Here is a 5,628-nt window from a genome sequence, read left to right as displayed (position 1 = left end):
AATCATTAGTAACTATTAAGTACTGTTTGGTCGTTATTTTCCACAACGAACCACTCAAGTTAGCAAGCTTTCACATTTTGTCAACTAAATTGTAGCTTTTTTGTGTCAGGATTTATTTTGAACAAGACTAATATGGATAAATTAAACCATCCTTCATTTGCACGCCTCACTACAAAGTTAGGAACAAAAGAAAGTTGATCTGTTTGTGCAATAAAGGTGACGCCTGATGCTCTATTAACCCGGCCAATGGTCCATCTGTGGACTGATGACATGCGGAGGCATGTACTTGACGCCACTAACCATGGTTCTGAATTCTGATAGATTCCACGCCGAAGTGCTGAGATGGGAAGCTTATGCACATACTCCGTGAGTCTATGCATGACAGATGCACTGTAATCTAAAAAAAATCAAGGTTACGCCTCAAAAAAATCTAAAGAAATCAAGGTTCAGTGGGTAATCAACAACTAGGCAGCCATGCACAAACAGTGGAGCTTCATTCACTGACACGAAATGCCCACGCAGCATTCAATCCAGCAGCCATTGAGGAAGGGTATCCAGCATTATTTATACTACTGGTTTCGATTTGGATCCTATATGCACATAATAAACCGGGGGTACATAAACCGGACAGTGGAGAGGGGTTGAACTCTAAAGTGGCCACAACACAAATCTCCATCCCCGATTGAATGCCAGAGCCCAGAGTACAAAAACTAAGGTCTAATTTGGAAACTCCAATCCCTCCGAGATCCTGGACTTTTCCCTAGGTGGGTAATCTACGGGGATATCATTCTAATTATCATTCAGTTCTTAGTAAGGGGTTTTCCATCCCTGGATTTTGCTCCCCATTGCTTCCAAAAGAGCCCTAAAGGAATACGAAAGACAACAATGCTCCTCCCGACAGCAGTGACGGTCCCATCCTCGGTTGCACAGCTGGGACCATCCAGATCAAGGCCTCAAATGTCCCCATATCCTTCGTCTCTCTGGCTCCGGGGACGACATGGGCAGCCAAATCCACCCGGTAATAAATACAGAGGAAGGAACCGCGAGCGAAAGGGATTTGAAACGCACCATCGTAGCCCCTGTTTGGTTCTCTAGTCCATGGACTAAAAGTTTTAGTCCACTTTAGTTCATGAACTAAAAGTGGACTAAAGTGGTGTTTGATTGCTTGAACTAAAATAAATAAAGTGGAGAGAGAGGGCAATAAATGAGAGACATGAGTGTCACCAACACCTTTTAGTCTATTTTAGTCCAGTTTTGTGGACTAAAGGAATAAAGGATTTTAGTCCACTTTTAATCCAAGTGTTTGGCTGTTTAGTTCAACTAAAGTGCATATTTCAGTCCAAAATGCTTTAGTCCATGGGAACCAAACACCCCCTAAGATTTCGAAGGCACTCCTCCCCAACAGCAATGCTTCCAACGGCCAAAGATCCTCTTGAACCCTACTCGGCCTCTCTCTCTCCACTCGAAAGAAACCAGGGGACCGCCGAGCGGAGAGAAGAGAAGGGAGGCAGACCATGGGGGAGAGGAAGGTAGACATTTATGGTGCCTCGGCAGGTTTCTTGGTTCTCAGAAATAACAGTGGAGGATTGGTGACGGCTGGCGGCGTAGTTAAGGCGGTGCGAGGTCCCGAGGTGGGAGTGGAAGAGACACGCGGCGGGGGTGGCCGGGTGGAAGATTAAGGTCGAGGCGACGACGGCCGGAGGGGGGGTAGCACAGCGTGAAGGCGAAGCGACGCGACTCTTGAATTCACATCTCCGTCCGTCCACCATTGTGTACTGGTGTTAACCGTGTGGTTTGGACCTCGTTTAGTTTCTCCCCCAATATTTACTCTCTATCCCATTAAATATTTAACACATGTATAAAATATTAAATATAGATAAAAATTAACTAATTACACAATTCATGACTAATTTACGAGACGAATCTTTTAAGCCTAATTAGTCTATGATTTGACAATGCGGTGCTACACATGTGCTAATGATGGATTAATTAGGCTTAATAAATTCGTCTCGTGGATTACTAACGGATTCTATAATTTGTTTATTAGTATCTAAAACTCATACGACATCTCCATATAACATCCGATGTGACACCTAAAACTTTACACCCTAAATTTAAATAAGGCCTTAGTAAATGGACCCGTTGCCGCTTGCCGGCCTGCGCATATACATGAAGCCCACAAGCTATACCTAGAAGAGCCCAAGACCCCAAGTAACGAGATTCACGTAGATAGAAGCATTCGCTCTTCAAAGGCTTCTACAGGAAACGATAATGGCTGGGAGTAGGGCCAGATATCGAGCTAGCTCGGCTCGGCTCGGCTCGGTCTAGCGCGAACTGGCTCGTTAGGCTAACGAGTCAGCTCGGCTCGGCTCGTTAATATTACGAGCTAGAGGGGTAGCTCGGCTCGGCTCGTTACCGAGCTCGAGCTGACTTGTTTAGCTCACGAGCTACTAAAAAAATAGGACACACATGTTTATGATGTTTATGCTACATTAATTCTCGAAGGGGACGTTCACCATTATGTAATCATACATGATTAATACATATCATGTTCATCAAAAGTATCACCCATACAACATAGCTGGTCCATCCATGGTCATGCAGTTCTAGCATACTAATTAGTTGTTTGCCACCACAAACTTAAAAAAATCTACAGATTCAATATTAGCATCATCATCTTCTCCTTGAAAAACAATCTATAAAATCAACATTTAAGTACCACAGCAATTATAAAATTAAAATTCATATGAAACAACTGAAAATAAGGATTACATACCAATAAAATAGATGTACACTTCTAGGTCAGTAGCATCATCTTCTGGATTCATGGTCGTGGGCTGATAGGCCTCAGCTCGTTTCAGCTCGTGATCAGCTCGCGAGATGGCTCGTTAAAATAGCGAGCTAGACGTCCAGCTCAACTCATGAAAAAAGTTAAAACGAACCGAGTCGAGCTGAGCCGGCCATGAGTCAAGCGAGTTGACGAACCACATGTATTTTGTCCAGCCCTAGCTGGGAGCCATTTAGGAGAGGGGGTTACAGCAAAATTGAGTTACTGCAAGCGCCATACCTTGCCATATCGGTAGCTCGGCCCCTAGATGTTGATACTAAGTTTTATAAATCTAATCAATCTTAGAATTAGTTGACTCCTCGTAAAACCAGATCTTCATTATTTTTAGGACAAGGAATAAGATGATTTTTATGGTTATATTGATTAAAATGTCAACTAAGTAAAATAGTGACGTGGCTAGAATTTTTTTTTCAAAAAAAGACGAGGTAATATTGTTTTAGACAAGAAAACATATCTATATATGGAAGTATATCAAAAGATGTGATAGACATGTTTGGACAAAATTTATCCTTTTTTAGAAAGCAATCCATTGAAAATATGGTTTCTATATATGTAGTGTCCACATGACTTAAAAATTATTCTGAATGTAGTGTCCACATGACTTGACTAATACAGAAACTATATCATGGTTAGGTATGAGTTATGAATGTCTTAAGGGAGATGTACAATTCACATACAACAAGCTGATGTATGGTGATGTCACATGACACATATATAGACGACTAAAGAGACAGTGCTTACACTGGGCTGACTTTTTAGTTGCCTGTTATTTATTTAATGTTTGCTTGTAGCTATGGTCAAGCCAGAATATTATTCATGTAGACTTGCCTTGTTTAGATTGCCTCAAAATTTCAAGTTTTTTCACTCTCTCTACATCACATTAATTTTTGGACGCATGCATGGAGCATTAAATGTAGGTAAAAAAAAACTAATTACACAGTTTGGTTGTAAATTACGAGACGAATCTTTTGAGCCTAGTTAGTCCATGATCGGACAAAGTTTGTTAAATACAAACGAAACGTGCTACAGTGTCCAGATTGCAAAAATTTATAATCTAAACAAGGCCTTAAGTTGCTACAACATAAATCCCCGATTGAATGCCAGAGTACAAAAAAAAAAAAAATGTGACAACAATGCTCTTCCGAACAGTGACGGCCCCATTGCACACTGGGGGACCGTTCCAGATCAATGTCGCGGGGACCATGCTCAAATGTCCTACGTCCACGCACAAGCAGTCCGCAAGAACTCGTCCCTCCGGCTCCGGGGATGACATCGGCAGCCAAATCCGCCTGGTAATAAAGACAGGAGAAGAAACCGCGAGCAAAGGCATTGGAAACGTACCATCGTAGCCTAAGATTTTGAAGGCACCAGCTCCAATCCTCCCAGAGCGCAATGCTTCCAAGTTCCAACGGCCAAATATGCTCTTGAACCCTGCCCGGCCACTCTTTCTCTCTCTTCATTCAAACGAAACCAGGGGACAGCGGAGAGAGAGGAGAGGGGAGGCAAACACGATGGGGGAGAGGATTAGAGGAAAGTAAGTATTAATGGTGCCTCGGCTGGTTTCTTGGTTCTCAGGTGACACAGTTCATAGATTTTGAAATAAAAAACTTAGAACACGTATTTAGAATACTAAACGAGTTCAAATAAAAAACTTTTCAACTACAAAGTTGTAGATTGTATTGAGAACTATAACTTTCATATACATCCAAGATTTTTTGATAAATTTAAATTTCAAATTTTCAAATTTATAAACTTACAATAGTATTTTATGACCTTAAACAGTTTCAATTCAAAAACTTTTCAACTACAAAGTTGTAGATCCTGTTGAGGGCTACAATTTTGATATTAAGTTTATCTTCATCCGAGTTCATATGAAAAAAATATGAATTATTTTTTAAAAAAAAATCAGCGTGCCACATCAGCAAAAAATAGAAATAAGCAAAAATATAACCAACTGACATGTGGGCCCCATATGTAGGATGATGAGGACATCGCCACGCTGGACACATCGACGCCATGGTCTTCCCCAAGTTGCAATTCGTTTCCAACTCAGCTGCCACGTCGTCCTCGGATTTAGCAGACACGTCGTCACTGTTTCGGTCATAACTTCCTCATACGACATCGAAACGGGCCGTTCTTGGATGCGTTGGAAAGGGGACGACGACGCCGTCGTTTTGGATCTGGTCCCAGCTCCAGAAGGTCCGTGGATCATTCTGTGTGACCACGGCAAGGTGCTGCGTCACCTATTTGGGCCAACTTGGCCATGTGTCGTGTCGGGCCTTAAGCCCAAGTTGTGGGCGCCCAACCCCTGGCCGTCCCCAACCCTAGGTCGAGTCTTAGACTATAAACACAGCCGCCGCCGCTGCTACACAATTGGGTTTTGTTTAGAGTTTAGTTTTCCATCGAGAAACTGAATCGTTCATTGTAACTGTGGTGACAAATCCTTTTACAGTGATCCAGGGCCTCCGTTCTTGATCTCCTCCACTGTGTCGATTAGTCCTTTGAAACCGGGTTCTTGAACCCTCTATTGATATTCGCGTCATTCATATTTGCAATTTCAGATTACGTGTTTTACCTTCTTGCTTTTGCTCTTCGATTCGCTTGCAGGAAAAGCCTTCTTGGCGAAGTCAATCAAGTTGTGCTTGGTTGATAACCAACGGAGCAGTGGTGTAACGGTTGCAGGGTTCGAATCGTGTCTGATTTGAAGCCGGATCGCCAACGTCGAGATCTCCACAAATCGAACTTACCGGCTACCTCTCGGAAGATCGGGCCTGTACTCA

The sequence above is a fragment of the Miscanthus floridulus genome, chromosome 15 (genome assembly GCF_019320115.1).
Source record: "Miscanthus floridulus cultivar M001 chromosome 15, ASM1932011v1, whole genome shotgun sequence".
NCBI lineage: Eukaryota > Viridiplantae > Streptophyta > Magnoliopsida > Poales > Poaceae > Miscanthus > Miscanthus floridulus.
This window is presented reverse-complemented; position numbering follows the sequence as displayed.